Source organism: Giraffa tippelskirchi, chromosome 12, assembly GCF_054371585.1.
Source record: "Giraffa tippelskirchi isolate mGirTip1 chromosome 12, T2T-mGirTip1v1.2.pri, whole genome shotgun sequence".
Lineage (NCBI taxonomy): Eukaryota > Metazoa > Chordata > Mammalia > Artiodactyla > Giraffidae > Giraffa > Giraffa tippelskirchi.
In genome coordinates, this window is record NC_137286.1 from 64,997,046 (window position 1) to 65,022,097 (window position 25,052).

Consider the following 25,052-nt stretch of genomic DNA (forward strand, 5'->3'; position numbering starts at 1 on the left):
CTTCAGACCTTTCCCTAGTTTTCACAGGCTTGTCGTGTTGGTGTTCTTTGTCTGTTTGGAGACACATCCTTGAGAAGCTTTGTGTTTCCACTCATTCGTCTCGCGATGTATGACCTGTCTTTTGCTTTTGTAATGAGGTCTTTCCCACAGTAGATATCTTTGATTTTGCAAAGTCCACTGCATTCTCTGGGTTGTTTTGTGGGCTGCCTTTTTGTTTTGTGTGTGAAGACTCAAAGCACGTGTCCGGTTTCTGCTCATTGTTCTTCTAGATTTGTGACAAGTTTTCATGGAAACTTTGTCTAGGGATAACTGGAAGTGAACTCGGTGTAAGGTGTCAAGTCTCCATCTCCATTCATGTCATGCCCTGCAGTTTCCAATTCCCTGTTCCTGAGTGGTTTTGGAGACCTTGTGGGAAGTTTGGTTGCATCGGAGTTTGCGTTTCCACCTTGAGTAGATTCCCACTGTTCTGCCCTCAGGGACACTGTCAAGGGGGAGTGAGGAGCAGCCTGCACTTCCAGCAGTGACCACACGGTGGGGCGAGTGCTGCTCTCCCCTCTGGGAGCCCCAGGCCACAGGCATCCCAGTGAGGAGCCAGCTCTGTGCTCAGCTGAAAGGAGTTAGTCTCTCAGGAGCCTCTGAGCCCTTGCCTTTGGATCACCCAGGGTGGGCATTTGCTGTGACAGAAAAAAATTGCCCTGAATTCCATGGACGGAAGAGCCTGGCTGTGTAGAGTTCGTGAGTTGCCGTGAATCAGACACAACTGAGGACACAAAAATTCAATAGACTAAAACACTTTTTGGGGGTGGGGGGAGTGAAAGGGGGTGATGTGGGGTTTTTTGTCTTATATAATAGCCGAGGGAAATCTAGTTTAAACCTAAATTCACATAGATGGGAAAGGTATAGCTCTCCGTCACCCTATTAAAAAAAAAAAAAAACGTTTTAACTTTTCTGAAAGCTTATTTAGTAGCTTCCTTGAGCACTTCATTGTGAAGGATTTTTTTTTATTTCTGTGACATTGGCCTCACTAAAAAGTACGGTTTGCCTTTACTGGATAATTTTGTTCATTGGTTTGTTAGGGAATCTTGGTAATATTTGAGTTTCCTGGGGAGTATGGTCACGTGACCTGGCCCTGGGCAATCGGTGCGTTCCACCTCCCTGGCCACTGTGATTGGCTCCGGACTGGGGCAGTGCCCAATCGGGGCCCGGGGCCGGGCCTCACGTTGGAAGCCAGGGGAAGACGAGCTCTCGTCCTGCTGGGGTAGGGGAAGGGGTGGGGCCGGGGGAGGTCAGGCTCCAGCAGTGGGAGGGGCTTGAGGTCCGCCTGCCGCAGTTGGTGACCTTCCTGCTCCCCTCAGGGCAGAGCCGCCGGCCTGAGAATGAGGGCGCTGCTGAGCCCAGGGGCTGGGATGGCCCGCTGCTGCTGTGGTCCCAGAGCTCCACCCGAGACCTGAGGGAGGCCGTCTGCCCGTGAGTCCTCTCCCGCTTGTCTGTCAGCTTGTTTGAACCATGCTGGGTTTTCTGCCCAGCTGGCTAAGGGGAGTCCCTGGAAATGCAAGGGTGTGGGTTTTGGCAGACTTCAGGGAAGACATGCCAGATGAGCCTGGGAGACTCCAGCTTAATCTGGATTCAGGAGATATCTCTTCGGGCCAGCTAGTAATTGTAGGATAAGCCTAATGAGTCTTCACAGGATGAAGAGAGTAACGTGCCAAGGTAGCAATCGATGTCCTCATTCGAGAGGATGAAGCTGGTGCTCAGAGAAGGGGGGAACTTGGCCAGAGCAAGGAGGTGTGCACCCAGACAGAACCCCCAGATCCGGCCATTTGAGCTCAGGGAGGCCACTGGTGTGGCTTGTCCCTGTGGCAGGGTCCGAGGCACGCAGCCCACCCCGATTCCTGCGGGGGCCTGACTTGGGAAGTGCCATCTGGTAGCTTTGAGACTCACCAAACCAAATTGCACTGGAGAGAGGAAGGACACCTTCCTTCATCCACCCCCCACCCCCGCCGGATTCCCACATACCCTGACCCCTTTCTCTTGATTTCGGAGCCATTTCCAGAGTCCCGCTCATATGACCTCATTCGAAGTGCACTGTGGACGAGCTGCCATCTGCAGCTGCTACCACAGCAGCCAAGGGCTTTAGCTCCCGAGTACCTCCCTTCCTTTGGAACTTGGGGGCCCTCTACTCCCCACTTGCACACCACAGACCTTTGCTGAGGATTGTGGGGACCCTCACTCAGTTTGCAGCACGTTGTAGCCATCCCTGTCCTCTCAATACCTCCCTTGCCACTCAGCTTGTGAGCCCCTTTGGAGCAGCGTGGCCCACCTGGCTGCAACGGAAGAGACACAGCTGACAGTGAAACAACAGCTTAGATCTGACAGCCGGAAAGCTCTGTCAAAAGGGACCTCCCTCTTCACACCGTAGAGGCTGTAGGAGCCGCCAGGCTTTCGGAACCAGTGCTGGGGCCAAAATGACTCCACAGCCGTTTTCCTTCCTGGGGAGGGTTCTGGCTCGAGTGGGAATGGCTCAAGTCTCCTAAGGTTCTGAAAGCCCACTGTGTGCAGATTCACGGTACACAGAGAGGAGAAGGTGGAGTCCTGCCCTGGAGGTGGTCACAGCTCACGGATGAGCCAGCCAGGCAGGCAGGCAGGCAGGGCATGAGAACACCTGAGCTGCCTTCATGAGTGAATGGTGTGGGGGCAGAGGAAGAGAAGCCGGTCTGCTCCCTCATGTGGTGCCCAGGGCAGGTTGTCCCCAGAGGAAACCCTTACGACGGTGAGGACTCTCACTGCTGTTTCCCAAGGGGTTCCGTCGGTGCGTGTCTTCCCCGGAGCGGTCAGGCCGTCTCTAAAGTACACTAGCCATGGGCATTGCCTCTCCTTGGAACTTCCCACGTGTTTCTCTTTTTTATGGAACAGTGATTTTTCTAGAGGGGTTCTGGGCCACAAGGTTGTTGGGTCATTTTCTAGCCTTCTGTCGTGAAGAACGCTTTCCTGGGCGTTGGGGTGGTTTGTTGTTCCAGCTCCCTTTCTTGGCTTCTTTTGGGAGCTGGTGCAACAAGAGGAGCTCAGCCTCTGCCTTCTGGCTGAGATGTCACCCTTCAAACAGCAATGCCTGCCTGGAGATAATGATGGCATTTGCCAAAAGGGCTTCGTTTGGCACATGATATCTTGAAAGGACGTACACCGTCCTGTCAGCTATCAAAGGCTAGTTCAAATGACATAAAAATGAGAACTCTCCAATGGAGTCTTACAGTAGGTGGAGAGTCCGAAAGAAACTCCTTCAGTCATTTCACTGAGAGTCATTGATTGGGGACACCAAGAATATAGGAAGGAATGCAGAAAGAAAAGATGAAATTGTGTTCAGGATCGGGGGGAGGGATGAACAGGGCGTGCTTGCCTTGAATCCAGGCTTTGTTGGGGGGTGGGGCATAAAGATCAAACGGGTCTGAAACCACAAAGTGGTGATGGTAACACAGTATCACCAGAGTTACACAACAGTGTTCCCAAATTGCAACAATGATGAAAAAGTTTACTAACTTAACCAACAAGTTCCCAACTTAACCAACAAAAATACAGGAAACCATACAAAAAATAAAACATCACCAGAAAGGTGGAAACAAACCAAATGCAAAGCAGTTCAGGGGAAAGGAACTCCATGTCCCCTGGGGGCAGACCGAGTTGACAGCGTCCACGGTGAGCCGACAGGGATGGAGGCGGCAGAGCCGACCGCTCCCCTGGACGTGGTGTTTCCGGCAAGGGCTCTGGGTCTCTGTCCAGAGCGGGGGCTCGTTCTTCCTGCAGGGGTGGGTGAGTCATCGTCGGCGTCTGGGTGTTGCGCGGGAGCCAGGGCAGGCTCTCCCTGCCGAGGCGGTGACTCCTCCTCTGCCTCGGGTTCTCCTGCCAAAGCCCGAGCAGGTACAGGTGCACGTGGAGGTGGAGGTTCTGGCTGACGGGGTGGGACATCAGTGCCTGGGGCTGGGGGTCCTGCAGGCACGGAGATCCGATCTGCCCGGTGTGCTGGCCAGAACCCAGCTGGCCTGGTGTCTCTGCGAGGGCAAGTCTCGGTTCTCCATCTGCCCTCGGTGGATCCCTGGGTCCTGCACCTGGAGCCACCACCTCTGTAGGGACAGGTCTGGGAAGTGGAGCCTGGTTCCAGTTGGAGGCCAGTGCTAGAGCTGGGGGAGAAGCAAAGTTTGCCCACAGGCCAGCCTTGGCATGTGCGTATCCCGGGACAGAAAGCTTCCAAGAGATTCCCAAAGAATACCCAGGGTCGGATGTCTTTTGGGACTGAAGTGTGCAAGATGGGGGTGGGGGTGTGAGGCCAGCGCTTGCTGCAGGCCCAGCAGCATCTTTCGGGGACTCGTCCCTGTGTAGCTCAGCACCCCCTCCCCACACACTCCCGTGCACCAGCCCCAGCGTCCTCACCTCTGTGCTCTGGCGTGCTGGGCTCCAGGTCCTCCTGCTGCCTCAGAGGCTGGGGTTCTCGGGACTCTGGGTCGGAGCCGGGTGTGCTGAGCTCCGTGGCAGCCTCAGACTGGGCCGCCGGGTGTATCCTGGGCGGTGTCTCGGCAGCAGGCCTTCCCCGCCTCCGCTTCACCCCCGGTGGGGCTGATGCCTCCGTGGGCACGCTCACCTGGAGCCTGCACTGGGCATCAGGGCCGGGGGTTGGTGCTCCGACCCCTCCCTCCGGGAGGTGGACGGGGTGTCCCGGTCCTCGGCCTCATCGTGGGAAGCTCTGCAACGACAGTGACCGTCAGCCAGCCATGCTGGGACTTTTCCGAGCTGGGCCTGGCCAGTGGAGCCGCTGCTTCTGCCTGCTCGAACTTCTCTTCCCAGAAGGGTCAGAGACGTGTGTCTGCTCAGATCCCCACCCGGGACGAAAGAGACCCACCTGAGGGTGTGAGGCCAGCCTGGGCGGCCGGCGCTGCCCACACTCTCCCCATCCCACCCAGCCTGCTCTCCCCTGGGGTGTGGACACAACTTGCCCGCAGGCTTCTGACCCCACATCCGCCTGGGCTTCCTTGAGGGAGACACACCCCGAGAAACCCGCATCCACACACACAGGCAAAGGACCCGGTGTTTCCGGGTGGCATGGGAGAGGTGGGCTGGCCCGGCCTGGGGCTCCCCGTGTTACCTTTCTGTTTCTCCGGGCAAAGGGCCAGAGGCCTCTCGGGGGTGCCCTGAGCCAACGTTGACAGGGTGCCCACGCACACTGCCTGTGAGCTCTCCTGAGGCCCCGGCCTCTGGGCAGGGGCAAACAGCAGAACATCCTGGCAGCAAGTGATCTGGCTGGGGGCTCCTCTCCGCTCTGGAGGCCTGGATACCCGGGTTGCGGGTTCTGTTGGGTTCTGTTGCCGGCAGGTGACATCATTTCCTGGGGTTCGTGCTGAAGTCCCTTCCCCAAAACTTCCCAAGGGAATCTCTGGGTTTCTGACTGCTCGACCACCCCCCTTAGGCCATGTGCAGGCACAGTGACAGCCACACAACCCAGCCCACAGCCCTGGGGGGGCCTGGGTGCAGCCAGGGCCTGAGCTCCGAGGACCCCGCTGCTCTCAGACCAGGCTCCTTCTTCTCATAAGTGGTGTGGCCCTGGACAAGCGTATGCCCCTCAGGGTTTCCCCAGTCTCTCCATCTGCAGAGTGGGGGTCATTCTCCCATCTGCTTCCTAGGTCTGTCGGCCTACGAGCAGCTCCATGCCTTTCCACCTGGGGCCGATATCACGTGGAGCTTGTGCGCTGAGACTTCAGAAAGAAAGACTCCATCCAGGGCTGACACAGCACAGAATGGGGCAGAACGAGGCCTGGATGCGCCGTGGTACCCAGGAAAAGGCACTCCCCCTCCTGAGTGTTTTGAGACCCCGCATCCAAGTTGGAGGACCGAAAGGAAGACTCGAAGGTCTCCCTCTCTTATAGAAAAGAGTAGCCAACTTTCTGGTCCTCTGTTTCCATTGAGATTCTGTTCAAGTGTCCCAGCTCGGCTTCTGCGGGTGGCTGAGCTTCTAATGGCTCCCTGCGTTCTTGTCTTTTCCTCTCCAAACCTTCCGTCCTTTTCCCCCTTCTGGGGTGGATGGGCGCTGTCATTGCTTCTACCTTCGAGACAGATTGATGAAAAGTCTGGACCGTCGACTCCTTTCCTCTCTTTGGTTCCGTGTCTCTCTCTGTCTGTGTCCCTCTCTTTTCCCTTCTCGATTCAGTCTGTGTCTTCCTCTTTCTCTCTCGTGTGTGGATGGATGGATGCTAGGAATGCACATGTATATGATTAGATGAGGGTTATGTTTTAGGGATAGGTTAGAGGGAGAGAAAGGCTTTAGGTCGGAGTTGGTCATGGGGGAAGGGTCAAGGGTGGTGGTGGTGTTTCTTGGAATCTGAGTGCTGTGCATTCTTCGTCTCTTTCCATATGAACCCCTTCTCAGATACACCACTTGCAAGGAGTCTCTCATGTTCCGTTTCCCATCTTTTGCATTTCTGAATGCTTAGCTTCTCTGTTGTGAAGAGGTTCCATTGGATGGAAACCCATTGGCGTACTTCGTTTTCCTCTTTCCCTTACTTGAAGAGACCCATTTCTACCTCCGCCCAGCAAATGGCAAGGAGACTCTGATGTTATGGAGCCTTTGACCTACGCTTCTTTCTAGCTGTCTCATGACATCAGTCTTTAGGGTGAGGTTTTTCCCCGATATTGAGGTGGTGTGAGATCAAAACCAATAGCGTTCTTCAGATGTAGCTGTCTGGTTTTCCCATGGACATTTATTGAAGAGGCTTTCTTGTTCCCATTTGGATATTCTCCCCTTTTGTGTCAGAGATGAGTTGACCATGGATGCCGGGGTTTGTTTCTGGACCCTCAACTTTATTCCATCGATCTGGATCTGTGTGTGTTGTTGTATTCCCAATAGCATACTGTCCTGCTGCTGCCGCTGCGCCTAAGTCACTTCAGTCGTGTCTGACTCTGCACGACCCCATGGCCTGCAGCCTACCAGGCTCCTCCGTCCAGGGCGTTTTCCAGGCAAGAGTACTGGAGTGGGTCGCCATCGCCTTCTCCGATACTCTCCTGAGGATCCTAGTTTGGTCGTCTAATTTCCTTTCACACAACCTTGGATGTCCGTATCGGGGCTTTTTCGTCGGATTGTATTGACAATTTAGGCTCTTTTCTGTTTCCGTACCCCTTTTGCAATTCTTTGTTCGGTGCGAAAATGCATTGGCATTTTGGGAGGAATAGCATCGAAGCTGTGGATTGCCTTGTGGGGCTGTGACATCATTTTCCCAATAGGAATTCTTTCAAGCCCTGAGCACAGCTTCTCTTTCCAGTGGTTGGTGTGGGCTTGATCTTCCTTCTTCCATCTCTCGCCGTTTTGTGAGAACAGGTCCTTCCTTCCCTTCTGGGTTAGATGGACTCGTGGGTATCACTTCAGTGAATGGCATTGTCAGTGGGGGTGATAATTCCCTTCTCATTGGAAGACTTTGCTGTGAGTATTAGAAATGCAAGTGATTTCTCTTCCCCTTCCTCCCTGTCCATCTCTCAGAGCCACCGGGAAACAGAGGCCTCATCCAGGGTCACACAGGCCTGAGGGAGTGCAACTAGACTGTTGTTTCTTCAGGCCCTCAGTGCTGGACATCATCCGGGATACTCTGTGTGTGTCTTCCTCAGTCTGGTGTCCCTTCAGACCTTTCCCTAGTTTTCACAGGCTTGTCGTGTTGGTGTTCTTTGTCTGTTTGGAGACACATCCTTGAGAAGCTTTGTGTTTCCACTCATTCGTCTCGCGATGTATGACCTGTCTTTTGCTTTTGTAATGAGGTCTTTCCCACAGTAGATATCTTTGATTTTGCAAAGTCCACTGCATTCTCTGGGTTGTTTTGTGGGCTGCCTTTTTGTTTTGTGTGTGAAGACTCAAAGCACGTGTCCGGTTTCTGCTCATTGTTCTTCTAGATTTGTGACAAGTTTTCATGGAAACTTTGTCTAGGGATAACTGGAAGTGAACTCGGTGTAAGGTGTCAAGTCTCCATCTCCATTCATGTCATGCCCTGCAGTTTCCAATTCCCTGTTCCTGAGTGGTTTTGGAGACCTTGTGGGAAGTTTGGTTGCATCGGAGTTTGCGTTTCCACCTTGAGTAGATTCCCACTGTTCTGCCCTCAGGGACACTGTCAAGGGGGAGTGAGGAGCAGCCTGCACTTCCAGCAGTGACCACACGGTGGGGCGAGTGCTGCTCTCCCCTCTGGGAGCCCCAGGCCACAGGCATCCCAGTGAGGAGCCAGCTCTGTGCTCAGCTGAAAGGAGTTAGTCTCTCAGGAGCCTCTGAGCCCTTGCCTTTGGATCACCCAGGGTGGGCATTTGCTGTGACAGAAAAAAATTGCCCTGAATTCCATGGACGGAAGAGCCTGGCTGTGTAGAGTTCGTGAGTTGCCGTGAATCAGACACAACTGAGGACACAAAAATTCAATAGACTAAAACACTTTTTGGGGGTGGGGGGAGTGAAAGGGGGTGATGTGGGGTTTTTTGTCTTATATAATAGCCGAGGGAAATCTAGTTTAAACCTAAATTCACATAGATGGGAAAGGTATAGCTCTCCGTCACCCTATTAAAAAAAAAAAAAAAACGTTTTAACTTTTCTGAAAGCTTATTTAGTAGCTTCCTTGAGCACTTCATTGTGAAGGATTTTTTTTTATTTCTGTGACATTGGCCTCATTAAAAAGTACGGTTTGCCTTTACTGGATAATTTTGTTCATTGGTTTGTTAGGGAATCTTGGTAATATTTGAGTTTCCTGGGGAGTATGGTCACATGACCTGGCCCTGGGCAATCGGTGCGTTCCACCTCCCTGGCCACTGTGATTGGCTCCGGACTGGGGCAGTGCCCAATCGGGGCCCGGGGCCGGGCCTCACGTTGGAAGCCAGGGGAAGACGAGCTCTCGTCCTGCTGGGGTAGGGGAAGGAGTGGGGCCGGGGGAGGTCAGGCTCCAGCAGTGGGAGGGGCTTGAGGTCCGCCTGCCGCAGTTGGTGACCTTCCTGCTCCCCTCAGGGCAGAGCCGCCGGCCTGAGAATGAGGGCGCTGCTGAGCCCAGGGGCTGGGATGGCCCGCTGCTGCTGTGGTCCCAGAGCTCCACCCGAGACCTGAGGGAGGCCGTCTGCCCGTGAGTCCTCTCCCGCTTGTCTGTCAGCTTGTTTGAACCATGCTGGGTTTTCTGCCCAGCTGGCTAAGGGGAGTCCCTGGAAATGCAAGGGTGTGGGTTTTGGCAGACTTCAGGGAAGACATGCCAGATGAGCCTGGGAGACTCCAGCTTAATCTGGATTCAGGAGATATCTCTTCGGGCCAGCTAGTAATTGTAGGATAAGCCTAATGAGTCTTCACAGGATAAAGAGAGTAACGTGCCAAGGTAGCAATCGATGTCCTCATTCGAGAGGATGAAGCTGGTGCTCAGAGAAGGGGGGAACTTGGCCAGAGCAAGGAGGTGTGCACCCAGACAGAACCCCCAGATCCGGCCATTTGAGCTCAGGGAGGCCACTGGTGTGGCTTGTCCCTGTGGCAGGGTCCGAGGCACGCAGCCCACCCCGATTCCTGCGGGGGCCTGACTTGGGAAGTGCCATCTGGTAGCTTTGAGACTCACCAAACCAAATTGCACTGGAGAGAGGAAGGACACCTTCCTTCATCCACCCCCCACCCCCGCCGGATTCCCACATACCCTGACCCCTTTCTCTTGATTTCGGAGCCATTTCCAGAGTCCCGCTCATATGACCTCATTCGAAGTGCACTGTGGACGAGCTGCCATCTGCAGCTGCTACCACAGCAGCCAAGGGCTTTAGCTCCCGAGTACCTCCCTTCCTTTGGAACTTGGGGGCCCTCTACTCCCCACTTGCACACCACAGACCTTTGCTGAGGATTGTGGGGACCCTCACTCAGTTTGCAGCACGTTGTAGCCATCCCTGTCCTCTCAATACCTCCCTTGCCACTCAGCTTGTGAGCCCCTTTGGAGCAGCGTGGCCCACCTGGCTGCAACGGAAGAGACACAGCTGACAGTGAAACAACAGCTTAGATCTGACAGCCGGAAAGCTCTGTCAAAAGGGACCTCCCTCTTCACACCGTAGAGGCTGTAGGAGCCGCCAGGCTTTCGGAACCAGTGCTGGGGCCAAAATGACTCCACAGCCGTTTTCCTTCCTGGGGAGGGTTCTGGCTCGAGTGGGAATGGCTCAAGTCTCCTAAGGTTCTGAAAGCCCACTGTGTGCAGATTCACGGTACACAGAGAGGAGAAGGTGGAGTCCTGCCCTGGAGGTGGTCACAGCTCACGGATGAGCCAGGCAGGCAGGCAGGCAGGCAGGGCATGAGAACACCTGAGCTGCCTTCATGAGTGAATGGTGTGGGGGCAGAGGAAGAGAAGCCGGTCTGCTCCCTCATGTGGTGCCCAGGGCAGGTTGTCCCCAGAGGAAACCCTTACGACGGTGAGGACTCTCACTGCTGTTTCCCAAGGGGTTCCGTCGGTGCGTGTCTTCCCCGGAGCGGTCAGGCCGTCTCTAAAGTACACTAGCCATGGGCATTGCCTCTCCTTGGAACTTCCCACGTGTTTCTCTTTTTTATGGAACAGTGATTTTTCTAGAGGGGTTCTGGGCCACAAGGTTGTTGGGTCATTTTCTAGCCTTCTGTCGTGAAGAACGCTTTCCTGGGGGTTGGGGTGGTTTGTTGTTCCAGCTCCCTTTCTTGGCTTCTTTTGGGAGCTGGTGCAACAAGAGGAGCTCAGCCTCTGCCTTCTGGCTGAGATGTCACCCTTCAAACAGCAATGCCTGCCTGGAGATAATGATGGCATTTGCCAAAAGGGCTTCGTTTGGCACATGATATCTTGAAAGGACGTACACCGTCCTGTCAGCTATCAAAGGCTAGTTCAAATGACATAAAAATGAGAACTCTCCAATGGAGTCTTACAGTAGGTGGAGAGTCCGAAAGAAACTCCTTCAGTCATTTCACTGAGAGTCATTGATTGGGGACACCAAGAATATAGGAAGGAATGCAGAAAGAAAAGATGAAATTGTGTTCAGGATCGGGGGGAGGGATGAACAGGGCGTGCTTGCCTTGAATCCAGGCTTTGTTGGGGGGTGGGGCATAAAGATCAAACGGGTCTGAAACCACAAAGTGGTGATGGTAACACAGTATCACCAGAGTTACACAACAGTGTTCCCAAATTGCAACAATGATGAAAAAGTTTACTAACTTAACCAACAAGTTCCCAACTTAACCAACAAAAATACAGGAAACCATACAAAAAATAAAACATCACCAGAAAGGTGGAAACAAACCAAATGCAAAGCAGTTCAGGGGAAAGGAACTCCATGTCCCCTGGGGGCAGACCGAGTTGACAGCGTCCACGGTGAGCCGACAGGGATGGAGGCGGCAGAGCCGACCGCTCCCCTGGACGTGGTGTTTCCGGCAAGGGCTCTGGGTCTCTGTCCAGAGCGGGGGCTCGTTCTTCCTGCAGGGGTGGGTGAGTCATCGTCGGCGTCTGGGTGTTGCGCGGGAGCCAGGGCAGGCTCTCCCTGCCGAGGCGGTGACTCCTCCTCTGCCTCGGGTTCTCCTGCCAAAGCCCGAGCAGGTACAGGTGCACGTGGAGGTGGAGGTTCTGGCTGAGGGGGTGGGACATCAGTGCCTGGGGCTGGGGGTCCTGCAGGCACGGAGATCCGATCTGCCCGGTGTGCTGGCCAGAACCCAGCTGGCCTGGTGTCTCTGCGAGGGCAAGTCTCGGTTCTCCATCTGCCCTCGGTGGATCCCTGGGTCCTGCACCTGGAGCCACCACCTCTGTAGGGACAGGTCTGGGAAGTGGAGCCTGGTTCCAGTTGGAGGCCAGTGCTAGAGCTGGGGGAGAAGCAAAGTTTGCCCACAGGCCAGCCTTGGCATGTGCGTATCCCGGGACAGAAAGCTTCCAAGAGATTCCCAAAGAATACCCAGGGTCGGATGTCTTTTGGGACTGAAGTGTGCAAGATGGGGGTGGGGGTGTGAGGCCAGCGCTTGCTGCAGGCCCAGCAGCATCTTTCGGGGACTCGTCCCTGTGTAGCTCAGCACGCCCTCCCCACACACTCCCGTGCACCAGCCCCAGCGTCCTCACCTCTGTGCTCTGGCGTGCTGGGCTCCAGGTCCTCCTGCTGCCTCAGAGGCTGGGGTTCTCGGGACTCTGGGTCGGAGCCGGGTGTGCTGAGTTCCGTGGCAGCCTCAGACTGGGCCGCCGGGTGTATCCTGGGCGGTGTCTCGGCAGCAGGCCTTCCCCGCCTCCGCTTCACCCCCGGTGGGGCTGATGCCTCCGTGGGCACGCTCACCTGGAGCCTGCACTGGGCCTCAGGGGCGGGGGGGTGGTGCTACGACCCCTCCCTCCAGGAGGTGGACGGGGTGTCCCGGTCCTCGGCCTCATCGTGGGAAGCTCTGCAACGACAGTGACCGTCAGCCAGCCATGCTGGGAGTTTTCCGAGCTGGGCCTGGCCAGTGGAGCCGCTGCTTCTGCCTGCTCGAACTTCTCTTCCCAGAAGGGTCAGAGACGTGTGTCTGCTCAGATCCCCACCCGGGACGAAAGAGACCCACCTGAGGGTGTGAGGCCAGCCTGGGCGGCCGGCCCTGCCCGCACTCTCCCCATCCCACCCAGCCTGCTCTCCCCTGGGGTGTGGACACAACTTGCCCGCAGGCTCCTGACCCCACATCCGCCTGGGCTTCCTTGAGGGAGACACACCCCGAGAAACCCGCATCCACACACACAGGCAAAGGACCCGGTGTTTCCGGGTGGCATGGGAGAGGTGGGCTGGCCCGGCCTGGGGCTCCCCGTGTTACCTTTCTGTTTCTCCGGGCAAAGGGCCAGAGGCCTCTCGGGGGTGCCCTGAGCCAACGTTGACAGGGTGCCCACGCACACTGCCTGTGAGCTCTCCTGAGGCCCCGGCCTCTGGGCAGGGGCAAACAGCAGAACATCCTGGCAGCAAGTGATCTGGCTGGGGGCTCCTCTCCGCTCTGGAGGCCTGGATACCCGGGTTGCGGGTTCTGTTGGGTTCTGTTGCCGGCAGGTGACATCATTTCCTGGGGTTCGTGCTGAAGTCCCTTCCCCAAAACTTCCCAAGGGAATCTCTGGGTTTCTGACTGCTCGACCACCCCCCTTAGGCCATGTGCAGGCACAGTGACAGCCACACAACCCAGCCCACAGCCCTGGGGGGGCCTGGGTGCAGCCAGGGCCTGAGCTCCGAGGACCCCGCTGCTCTCAGACCAGGCTCCTTCTTCTCATAAGTGGTGTGGCCCTGGACAAGCGTATGCCCCTCAGGGTTTCCCCAGTCTCTCCATCTGCAGAGTGGGGGTCATTCTCCCATCTGCTTCCTAGGTCTGTCGGCCTACGAGCAGCTCCATGCCTTTCCACCTGGGGCCGATATCATGTGGAGCTTGTGCGCTGAGACTTCAGAAAGAAAGACTCCATCCAGGGCTGACACAGCACAGAATGGGGCAGAACGAGGCCTGGATGCGCCGTGGTACCCAGGAAAAGGCACTCCCCCTCCTGAGTGTTTTGAGACCCCGCATCCAAGTTGGAGGACCGAAAGGAAGACTCGAAGGTCTCCCTCTCTTATAGAAAAGAGTAGCCAACTTTCTGGTCCTCTGTTTCCATTGAGATTCTGTTCAAGTGTCCCAGCTCGGCTTCTGCGGGTGGCTGAGCTTCTAATGGCTCCCTGCGTTCTTGTCTTTTCCTCTCCAAACCTTCCGTCCTTTTCCCCCTTCTGGGGTGGATGGGCGCTGTCATTGCTTCTACCTTCGAGACAGATTGATGAAAAGTCTGGACCGTCGACTCCTTTCCTCTCTTTGGTTCCGTGTCTCTCTCTGTCTGTGTCCCTCTCTTTTCCCTTCTCGATTCAGTCTGTGTCTTCCTCTTTCTCTCTCGTGTGTGGATGGATGGATGCTAGGAATGCACATGTATATGATTAGATGAGGGTTATGTTTTAGGGATAGGTTAGAGGGAGAGAAAGGCTTTAGGTCGGAGTTGGTCATGGGGGAAGGGTCAAGGGTGGTGGTGGTGTTTCTTGGAATCTGAGTGCTGTGCATTCTTCGTCTCTTTCCATATGAACCCCTTCTCAGATACACCACTTGCAAGGAGTCTCTCATGTTCCGTTTCCCATCTTTTGCATTTCTGAATGCTTAGCTTCTCTGTTGTGAAGAGGTTCCATTGGATGGAAACCCATTGGCGTACTTCGTTTTCCTCTTTCCCTTACTTGAAGAGACCCATTTCTACCTCCGCCCAGCAAATGGCAAGGAGACTCTGATGTTATGGAGCCTTTGACCTACGCTTCTTTCTAGCTGTCTCATGACATCAGTCTTTAGGGTGAGGTTTTTCCCCGATATTGAGGTGGTGTGAGATCAAAACCAATAGCGTTCTTCAGATGTAGCTGTCTGGTTTTCCCATGGACATTTATTGAAGAGGCTTTCTTGTTCCCATTTGGATATTCTCCCCTTTTGTGTCAGAGATGAGTTGACCATGGATGCCGGGGTTTGTTTCTGGACCCTCAACTTTATTCCATCGATCTGGATCTGTGTGTGTTGTTGTATTCCCAATAGCATACTGTCCTGCTGCTGCCGCTGCGCCTAAGTCACTTCAGTCGTGTCTGACTCTGCACGACCCCATGGCCTGCAGCCTACCAGGCTCCTCCGTCCAGGGCGTTTTCCAGGCAAGAGTACTGGAGTGGGTCGCCATCGCCTTCTCCGATACTCTCCTGAGGATCCTAGTTTGGTCGTCTAATTTCCTTTCACACAACCTTGGATGTCCGTATCGGGGCTTTTTCGTCGGATTGTATTGACAATTTAGGCTCTTTTCTGTTTCCGTACCCCTTTTGCAATTCTTTGTTCGGTGCGAAAATGCATTGGCATTTTGGGAGGAATAGCATCGAAGCTGTGGATTGCCTTGTGGGGCTGTGACATCATTTTCCCAATAGGAATTCTTTCAAGCCCTGAGCACAGCTTCTCTTTCCAGTGGTTGGTGTGGGCTTGATCTTCCTTCTTCCATCTCTCGCCGTTTTGTGAGAACAGGTCCTTCCTTCCCTTCTGGGTTAGATGGACTCGTGGGTATCACTTCAGTGAATGGCATTGTCAGTGGGGGTGATAATTCCCTTCTCATTGGAAGACTTTGCTGTGAGTATTAGAAATGCAAGTGATTTCTCTTCCCCTTCCTCCCTGTCCATCTCTCAGAGCCACCGGGAAACAGAGGCCTCATCCAGGGTCACACAGGCCTGAGGGAGTGCAACTAGACTGTTGTTTCTTCAGGCCCTCAGTGCTGGACATCATCCGGGATACTCTGTGTGTGTCTTCCTCAGTCTGGTGTCCCTTCAGACCTTTCCCTAGTTTTCACAGGCTTGTCGTGTTGGTGTTCTTTGTCTGTTTGGAGACACATCCTTGAGAAGCTTTGTGTTTCCACTCATTCGTCTCGCGATGTATGACCTGTCTTTTGCTTTTGTAATGAGGTCTTTCCCACAGTAGATATCTTTGATTTTGCAAAGTCCACTGCATTCTCTGGGTTGTTTTGTGGGCTGCCTTTTTGTTTTGTGTGTGAAGACTCAAAGCACGTGTCCGGTTTCTGCTCATTGTTCTTCTAGATTTGTGACAAGTTTTCATGGAAACTTTGTCTAGGGATAACTGGAAGTGAACTCGGTGTAAGGTGTCAAGTCTCCATCTCCATTCATGTCATGCCCTGCAGTTTCCAATTCCCTGTTCCTGAGTGGTTTTGGAGACCTTGTGGGAAGTTTGGTTGCATCGGAGTTTGCGTTTCCACCTTGAGTAGATTCCCACTGTTCTGCCCTCAGGGACACTGTCAAGGGGGAGTGAGGAGCAGCCTGCACTTCCAGCAGTGACCACACGGTGGGGCGAGTGCTGCTCTCCCCTCTGGGAGCCCCAGGCCACAGGCATCCCAGTGAGGAGCCAGCTCTGTGCTCAGCTGAAAGGAGTTAGTCTCTCAGGAGCCTCTGAGCCCTTGCCTTTGGATCACCCAGGGTGGGCATTTGCTGTGACAGAAAAAAATTGCCCTGAATTCCATGGACGGAAGAGCCTGGCTGTGTAGAGTTCGTGAGTTGCCGTGAATCAGACACAACTGAGGACACAAAAATTCAATAGACTAAAACACTTTTTGGGGGTGGGGGGAGTGAAAGGGGGTGATGTGGGGTTTTTTGTCTTATATAATAGCCGAGGGAAATCTAGTTTAAACCTAAATTCACATAGATGGGAAAGGTATAGCTCTCCGTCACCCTATTAAAAAAAAAAAAAAACGTTTTAACTTTTCTGAAAGCTTATTTAGTAGCTTCCTTGAGCACTTCATTGTGAAGGATTTTTTTTTATTTCTGTGACATTGGCCTCATTAAAAAGTACGGTTTGCCTTTACTGGATAATTTTGTTCATTGGTTTGTTAGGGAATCTTGGTAATATTTGAGTTTCCTGGGGAGTATGGTCACGTGACCTGGCCCTGGGCAATCGGTGCGTTCCACCTCCCTGGCCACTGTGATTGGCTCCGGACTGGGGCAGTGCCCAATCGGGGCCCGGGGCTGGGCCTCACGTTGGAAGCCAGGGGAAGACGAGCTCTCGTCCTGCTGGGGTAGGGGAAGGGGTGGGGCCGGGGGAGGTCAGGCTCCAGCAGTGGGAGGGGCTTGAGGTCCGCCTGCCGCAGTTGGTGACCTTCCTGCTCCCCTCAGGGCAGAGCCGCCGGCCTGAGAATGAGGGCGCTGCTGAGCCCAGGGGCTGGGATGGCCCGCTGCTGCTGTGGTCCCAGAGCTCCACCCGAGACCTGAGGGAGGCCGTCTGCCCGTGAGTCCTCTCCCGCTTGTCTGTCAGCTTGTTTGAACCATGCTGGGTTTTCTGCCCAGCTGGCTAAGGGGAGTCCCTGGAAATGCAAGGGTGTGGGTTTTGGCAGACTTCAGGGAAGACATGCCAGATGAGCCTGGGAGACTCCAGCTTAATCTGGATTCAGGAGATATCTCTTCGGGCCAGCTAGTAATTGTAGGATAAGCCTAATGAGTCTTCACAGGATGAAGAGAGTAACGTGCCAAGGTAGCAATCGATGTCCTCATTCGAGAGGATGAAGCTGGTGCTCAGAGAAGGGGGGAACTTGGCCAGAGCAAGGAGTTGTGCACCCAGACAGAACCCCCAGATCCGGCCATTTGAGCTCAGGGAGGCCACTGGTGTGGCTTGTCCCTGTGGCAGGGTCCGAGGCACGCAACACACCCCGATTCCTGCGGGGGCCTGACTTGGGAAGTGCCATCTGGTAGCTTTGAGACTCACCAAACCAAATTGCACTGGAGAGAGGAAGGACACCTTCCTTCATCCACCCCCCACCCCCGCCGGATTCCCACATACCCTGACCCCTTTCTCTTGATTTTGGAGCCATTTCCAGAGTCCCGCTCATATGACCTCATTCGAAGTGCACTGTGGACGAGCTGCCATCTGCAGCTGCTACCACAGCAGCCAAGGGCTTTAGCTCCCGAGTACCTCCCTTCCTTTGGAACTTGGGGGCCCTCTACTCCCCACTTGCACACCACAGACCTTTGCTGAGGATTGTGGGGACCCTCACTCAGTTTGCAGCACGTTGTAGCCATCCCTGTCCTCTCAATACCTCCCTTGCCACTCAGCTTGTGAGCCCCTTTGGAGCAGCGTGGCCCACCTGGCTGCAACGGAAGAGACACAGCTGACAGTGAAACAACAGCTTAGATCTGACAGCCGGAAAGCTCTGTCAAAAGGGACCTCCCTCTTCACACCGTAGAGGCTGTAGGAGCCGCCAGGCTTTCGGAACCAGTGCTGGGGCCAAAATGACTCCACAGCCGTTTTCCTTCCTGGGGAGGGTTCTGGCTCGAGTGGGAATGGCTCAAGTCTCCTAAGGTTCTGAAAGCCCACTGTGTGCAGATTCACGGTACACAGAGAGGAGAAGGTGGAGTCCTGCCCTGGAGGTGGTCACAGCTCACGGATGAGCCAGCCAGGCAGGCAGGCAGGCAGGGCATGAGAACACCTGAGCTGCCTTCATGAGTGAATGGTGTGGGGGCAGAGGAAGAGAAGCCGGTCTGCTCCCTCATGTGGTGCCCAGGGCAGGTTGTCCCCAGAGGAAACCCTTACGACGGTGAGGACTCTCACTGCTGTTTCCCAAGGGGTTCCGTCGGTGCGTGTCTTCCCCGGAGCGGTCAGGCCGTCTCTAAAGTACACTAGCCATGGGCATTGCCTCTCCTTGGAACTTCCCACGTGTTTCTCTTTTTTATGGAACAGTGATTTTTCTAGAGGGGTTCTGGGCCACAAGGTTGTTGGGTCATTTTCTAGCCTTCTGTCGTGAAGAACGCTTTCCTGGGCGTTGGGGTGGTTTGTTGTTCCAGCTCCCTTTCTTGGCTTCCTTTGGGAGCTGGTGCAACAAGAGGAGCTCAGCCTCTGCCTTCTGGCTGAGATGTCACCCTTCAAACAGCAATGCCTGTCTGGAGATAATGATGGCATTTGCCAAAAGGGCTTCGTTTGGCACATGATATCTTGAAAGGATGTACACCGTCCTGTCAGCTATCAAAGGCTAGTTCAAATGACAGAAAAATGAGAACTCTCCAATGGAGTCTTACAGTAGGTGGAGAGTCCGAAAGAAACTCCTTCAGTCATTTCACTGAGAGTCATTGATTGGGGACACCAAGAATATAGGAAGGAATGCAGAAAGAAAAGATGAAATTGTGTTCAGGATCGGGGGGAGGGATGAACAGGGCGTGCTTGCCTTGAATCCAGGCTTTGTTGGGGGGTGGGGCATAAAGATCAAAGGGGTCTGAAACCACAAAGTGGTGATGGTAACACAGTATCACCAGAGTTACACAACAGTGTTCCCAAATTGCAACAATGATGAAAAAGTTTACTAACTTAACCAACAAGTTCCCAACTTAACCAACAAAAATACAGGAAACCATACAAAAAATAAAACATCACCAGAAAGGTGGAAACAAACCAAATGCAAAGCAGTTCAGGGGAAAGGAACTCCATGTCCCCTGGGGGCAGACCGAGTTGACAGCGTCCACGGTGAGCCGACAGGGATGGAGGCGGCAGAGCCGACCGCTCCCCTGGACGTGGTGTTTCCGGCAAGGGCTCTGGGTCTCTGTCCAGAGCGGGGGCTCGTTCTTCCTGCAGGGGTGGGTGAGTCATCGTCGGCGTCTGGGTGTTGCGCGGGAGCCAGGGCAGGCTCTCCCTGCCGAGGCGGTGACTCCTCCTCTGCCTCGGGTTCTCCTGCCAAAGCCCGAGCAGGTACAGGTGCACGTGGAGGTGGAGGTTCTGGCTGAGGGGGTGGGACATCAGTGCCTGGGGCTGGGGGTCCTGCAGGCACGGAGATCCGATCTGCCCGGTGTGCTGGCCAGAACCCAGCTGGCCTGGTGTCTCTGCGAGGGCAAGTCTCGGTTCTCCATCTGCCCTCGGTGGATCCCTGGGTCCTGCACCTGGAGCCACCACCTCTGTAGGGACAGGTCTGGGAAGTGGAGCCTGGTTCCAGTTGGAGGCCAGTGCTAGAGCTGGGGGAGAAGCAAAGTTTGCCCACAGGCCAGCCTTGGCATGTGCGTATCCCGGGACAGAAAGCTTCCAAGAGATTCCCAAAGAATACCCAGGGTCGGATGTCTTTTGGGACTGAAGTGTGCAAGATGGGGGTGGGGGTGTGAGGCCAGCGCTTGCTGCAGGCCCAGCAGCATCTTTCGGGGACTCGTCCCTGTGTAGCTCAGCACCCCCTCCCCACACACTCCCGTGCACCAGCCCCAGCGTCCTCACCCCTGTGCTCTGGCGTGCTGGGCTCCAGGTCCTCCTGCTGCCTCAGAGGCTGGGGTTCTCGGGACTCTGGGTCGGAGCCGGGTGTGCTGAGCTCCGTGGCAGCCTCAGACTGGGCCGCCGGGTGTATCCTGGGCGGTGTCTCGGCAGCAGGCCTTCCCCGCCTCCGCTTCACCCCCGGTGGGGCTGATGCCTCCGTGGGCACGCTCACCTGGAGCCTGCACTGGGCCTCAGGGGCGGGGGGGTGGTGCTCCGATCCCTCCCTCCGGGAGGTGGACGGGGTGTCCCGGTCCTCGGCCTCATCGTGGGAAGCTCTGCAACGACAGTGACCGTCAGCCAGCCATGCTGGGACTTTTCCGAGCTGGGCCTGGCCAGTGGAGCCGCTGCTTCTGCCTGCTCGAACTTCTCTTCCCAGAAGGGTCAGAGACGTGTGTCTGCTCAGATCCCCACCCGGGACGAAAGAGACCCACCTGAGGGTGTGAGGCCAGCCTGGGCGGCCTGCCCTGCCCGCACTCTCCCCATCCCACCCAGCCTCCTCTCCCCTGGGGTGTGGACACAACTTGCCCGCAGGCTTCTGACCCCACATCCGCCTGGGCTTCCTTGAGGGAGACACACCCCGAGAAACCCGCATCCACACACACAGGCAAAGGACCCGGTGTTTCCGGGTGGCATGGGAGAGGTGGGCTGGCCCGGCCTGGGGCTCCCCGTGTTACCTTTCTGTTTCTCCGGGCAAAGGGCCAGAGGCCTCTCGGGGGTGCCCTGAGCCAACGTTGACAGGGTGCCCACGCACACTGCCTGTGAGCTCTCCTGAGGCCCCGGCCTCTGGGCAGGGGCAAACAGCAGAACATCCTGGCAGCAAGTGATCTGGCTGGGGGCTCCTCTCCGCTCTGGAGGCCTGGATACCCGGGTTGCGGGTTCTGTTGGGTTCTGTTGCCGGCAGGTGACATCATTTCCTGGGGTTCGTGCTGAAGTCCCTTCCCCAAAACTTCCCAAGGGAATCTCTGGGTTTCTGACTGCTCGACCAGCCCCCTTAGGCCATGTGCAGGCACAGTGACAGCCACACAACCCAGCCCACAGCCCTGGGGGGGCCTGGGTGCAGCCAGGGCCTGAGCTCCGAGGACCCCGCTGCTCTCAGACCAGGCTCCTTCTTCTCATAAGTGGTGTGGCCCTGGACAAGCGTATGCCCCTCAGGGTTTCCCCAGTCTCTCCATCTGCAGAGTGGGGGTCATTCTCCCATCTGCTTCCTAGGTCTGTCGGCCTACGAGCAGCTCCATGCCTTTCCACCTGGGGCCGATATCACGTGGAACTTGTGTGCTGAGACTTCAGAAAGAAAGACTCCATCCAGGGCTGACACAGCACAGAATGGGGCAGAACGAGGCCTGGATGCGCCGTGGTACCCAGGAAAAGGCACTCCCCCTCCTGAGTGTTTTGAGACCCCGCATCCAAGTTGGAGGACCGAAAGGAAGACTCGAAGGTCTCCCTCTCTTATAGAAAAGAGTAGCCAACTTTCTGGTCCTCTGTTTCCATTGAGATTCTGTTCAAGTGTCCCAGCTCGGCTTCTGCGGGTGGCTGAGCTTCTAATGGCTCCCTGCGTTCTTGTCTTTTCCTCTCCAAACCTTCCGTCCTTTTCCCCCTTCTGGGGTGGATGGGCGCTGTCATTGCTTCTACCTTCGAGACAGATTGATGAAAACTCTGGACCGTCGACTCCTTTCCTCTCTTTGGTTCCGTGTCTCTCTCTGTCTGTGTCCCTCTCTTTTCCCTTCTCGATTCAGTCTGTGTCTTCCTCTTTCTCTCTCGTGTGTGGATGGATGGATGCTAGGAATGCACATGTATATGATTAGATGAGGGTTATGTTTTAGGGATAGGTTAGAGGGAGAGAAAGGCTTTAGGTCGGAGTTGGTCATGGGGGAAGGGTCAAGGGTGGTGGTGGTGTTTCTTGGAATCTGAGTGCTGTGCATTCTTCGTCTCTTTCCATATGAACCCCTTCTCAGATACACCACTTGCAAGGAGTCTCTCATGTTCCATTTCCCATCTTTTGCATTTCTGAATGCTTAGCTTCTCTGTTGTGAAGAGGTTCCATTGGATGGAAACCCATTGGCGTACTTCGTTTTCCTCTTTCCCTTACTTGAAGAGACCCATTTCTACCTCCGCCCAGCAAATGGCAAGGAGACTCTGATGTTATGGAGCCTTTGACCTACGCTTCTTTCTAGCTGTCTCATGACATCAGTCTTTAGGGTGAGGTTTTTCCCCGATATTGAGGTGGTGTGAGATCAAAACCAATAGCGTTCTTCAGATGTAGCTGTCTGGTTTTCCCATGGACATTTATTGAAGAGGCTTTCTTGTTCCCATTTGGATATTCTCCCCTTTTGTGTCAGAGATGAGTTGACCATGGATGCCGGGGTTTGTTTCTGGACCCTCAACTTTATTCCATCGATCTGGATCTGTGTGTGTTGTTGTATTCCCAATAGCATACTGTCCTGCTGCTGCCGCTGCGCCTAAGTCACTTCAGTCGTGTCTGACTCTGCACGACCCCATGGCCTGCAGCCTACCAGGCTCCTCCGTCCAGGGCGTTTTCCAGGCAAGAGTACTGGAGTGGGTCGCCATCGCCTTCTCCGATACTCTCCTGAGGATCCTAGTTTGGTCGTCTAATTTCCTTTCACACAACCTTGGATGTCCGTATCGGGGCTTTTTCGTCGGATTGTATTGACAATTTAGGCTCTTTTCTGTTTCCGTGCCCCTTTTGCAATTCTTTGTTCGGTGCGAAAATGCATTGGCATTTTGGGAGGAATAGCATCGAAGCTGTGGATTGCCTTGTGGGGCTGTGACATCATTTTCCCAATAGGAATTCTTTCAAGCCCTGAGCACAGCTTCTCTTTCCAGTGGTTGGTGTGGGCTTGATCTTCCTTCTTCCATCTCTCGCCGTTTTGTGAGAACAGGTCCTTCCTTCCCTTCTGGGTTAGATGGACTCGTGGGTATCACTTCAGTGAATGGCATTGTCAGTGGGGGTGATAATTCCCTTCTCATTGGAAGACTTTGCTGTGAGTATTAGAAATGCAAGTGATTTCTCTTCCCCTTCCTCCCTGTCCATCTCTCAGAGCCACCGGGAAACAGAGGCCTCATCCAGGGTCACACAGGCCTGAGGGAGTGCAACTAGACTGTTGTTTCTTCAGGCCCTCAGTGCTGGACATCATCCGGGATACTCTGTGTGTGTCTTCCTCAGTCTGGTGTCCCTTCAGACCTTTCCCTAGTTTTCACAGGCTTGTCGTGTTGGTGTTCTTTGTCTGTTTGGAGACACATCCTTGAGAAGCTTTGTGTTTCCACTCATTCGTCTCGTGATGTATGACCTGTCTTTTGCTTTTGTAATGAGGTCTTTCCCACAGTAGATATCTTTGATTTTGCAAAGTCCACTGCATTCTCTGGGTTGTTTTGTGGGCTGCCTTTTTGTTTTGTGTGTGAAGACTCAAAGCACGTGTCCGGTTTCTGCTCATTGTTCTTCTAGATTTGTGACAAGTTTTCATGGAAACTTTGTCTAGGGATAACTGGAAGTGAACTCGGTGTAAGGTGTCAAGTCTCCATCTCCATTCATGTCATGCCCTGCAGTTTCCAATTCCCTGTTCCTGAGTGGTTTTGGAGACCTTGTGGGAAGTTTGGTTGCATCGGAGTTTGCGTTTCCACCTTGAGTAGATTCCCACTGTTCTGCCCTCAGGGACACTGTCAAGGGGGAGTGAGGAGCAGCCTGCACTTCCAGCAGTGACCACACGGTGGGGCGAGTGCTGCTCTCCCCTCTGGGAGCCCCAGGCCACAGGCATCCCAGTGAGGAGCCAGCTCTGTGCTCAGCTGAAAGGAGTTAGTCTCTCAGGAGCCTCTGAGCCCTTGCCTTTGGATCACCCAGGGTGGGCATTTGCTGTGACAGAAAAAAATTGCCATGAATTCCATGGATGGAAGAGCCTGGCTGTGTAGAGTTCATGAGTTGCCGTGAATCAGACACAACTGAGGACACAAAAATTCAATAGACTAAAACACTTTTTGGGGGTGGGGGGAGTGAAAGGGGGTGATGTGGGGTTTTTTGTCTTATATAATAGCCGAGGGAAATCTAGTTTAAACCTAAATTCACATAGATGGGAAAGGTATAGCTCTCCGTCACCCTATTAAAAAAAAAAAAAAAAACGTTTTAACTTTTCTGAAAGCTTATTTAGTAGCTTCCTTGAGCACTTCATTGTGAAGGATTTTTTTTTATTTCTGTGACATTGGCCTCATTAAAAAGTACGGTTTGCCTTTACTGGATAATTTTGTTCATTGGTTTGTTAGGGAAACTTGGTAATATTTGAGTTTCCTGGGGAGTATGGTCACATGACCTGGCCCTGGCCAATCGGTGCGTTCCACCTCCCTGGCCAATGTGATTGGCTCCGGACTGGGGCAGTGCCCAATCGGGGCCCGGGGCCGGGCCTCACGTTGGAAGCCAGGGGAAGACGAGCTCTCGTCCTGCTGGGGTAGGGGAAGGGGTGGGGCCGGGGGAGGTCAGGCTCCAGCAGTGGGAGGGGCTTGAGGTCCGCCTGCCGCAGTTGGTGACCTTCCTGCTCCCCTCAGGGCAGAGCCGCCGGCCTGAGAATGAGGGCGCTGCTGAGCCCAGGGGCTGGGATGGCCCGCTGCTGCTGTGGTCCCAGAGCTCCACCCGAGACCTGAGGGAGGCCGTCTGCCCGTGAGTCCTCTCCTGCTTGTCTGTCAGCTTGTTTGAACCATGCTGGGTTTTCTGCCCAGCTGGCTAAGGGGAGTCCCTGGAAATGCAAGGGTGTGGGTTTTGGCAGACTTCAGGGAAGACATGCCAGATGAGCCTGGGAGACTCCAGCTTAATCTGGATTCAGGAGATATCTCTTCGGGCCAGCTAGTAATTGTAGGATAAGCCTAATGAGTCTTCACAGGATGAAGAGAGTAACGTGCCAAGGTAGCAATCGATGTCCTCATTCGAGAGGATGAAGCTGGTGCTCAGAGAAGGGGGGAACTTGGCCAGAGCAAGGAGGTGTGCACCCAGACAGAACCCCCAGATCCGGCCATTTGAGCTCAGGGAGGCCACTGGTGTGGCTTGTCCCTGTGGCAGGGTCCGAGGCACGCAACACACCCCGATTCCTGCGGGGGCCTGACTTGGGAAGTGCCATCTGGTAGCTTTGAGACTCACCAAACCAAATTGCACTGGAGAGAGGAAGGACACCTTCCTTCATCCACCCCCCACCCCCGCCGGATTCCCACATACCCTGACCCCTTTCTCTTGATTTCGGAGCCATTTCCAGAGTCCCGCTCATATGACCTCATTCGAAGTGCACTGTGGACGAGCTGCCAT

At 54.7% G+C, this 25,052-nt stretch overlaps 1 long non-coding RNA gene across 1 annotated transcript in view; it reads left to right on the forward strand.

Annotated features, from left to right (window-relative positions):
- Window positions 1-25,052, forward strand: part of LOC145530004 (uncharacterized) — a 101,669-nt gene that overhangs the window by 52,269 nt on the left and 24,348 nt on the right. Inside the window, exons 8-11 of the long non-coding RNA XR_014071401.1 lie at window positions 1,356-1,467; window positions 9,005-9,116; window positions 16,654-16,765; window positions 24,305-24,416. This is a non-coding gene — a long non-coding RNA (uncharacterized LOC145530004). The remainder of the gene's footprint in view (window positions 1-1,355; window positions 1,468-9,004; window positions 9,117-16,653; window positions 16,766-24,304; window positions 24,417-25,052) is intronic.